Raw genomic sequence first — 407 nt, forward strand, 5'->3', positions numbered from 1 at the left:
TATGCATGTATATGTATATGTGTGTATGTATACAAGGACATTATCAGACTGGTAGAAAAATAGAACTACACACACATATACACTCACACACCCACACACTTACATATGTACATTACATACACACATATATACATACACACATACACATATACAAATATACATACATACATGCATACATACATACATACATACATATATACAAACATACATACATACATACATATATACAAACATACATACATGCATACATACATACATACATACATACATACATACATACATACATGCATCCATATATACCAAGGAAGCCATTAAAGATAATGAGAAGGAACAAACAATTAGAAGTTAAATATCTTGTCTTTTGTTATTGAGGTGACGGTGGTGGTGGTGGTGGTGGTGGTGGTGGT

This window comes from Octopus bimaculoides, chromosome 14 (assembly GCF_001194135.2).
Source record: "Octopus bimaculoides isolate UCB-OBI-ISO-001 chromosome 14, ASM119413v2, whole genome shotgun sequence".
Taxonomy (NCBI): domain Eukaryota; kingdom Metazoa; phylum Mollusca; class Cephalopoda; order Octopoda; family Octopodidae; genus Octopus; species Octopus bimaculoides.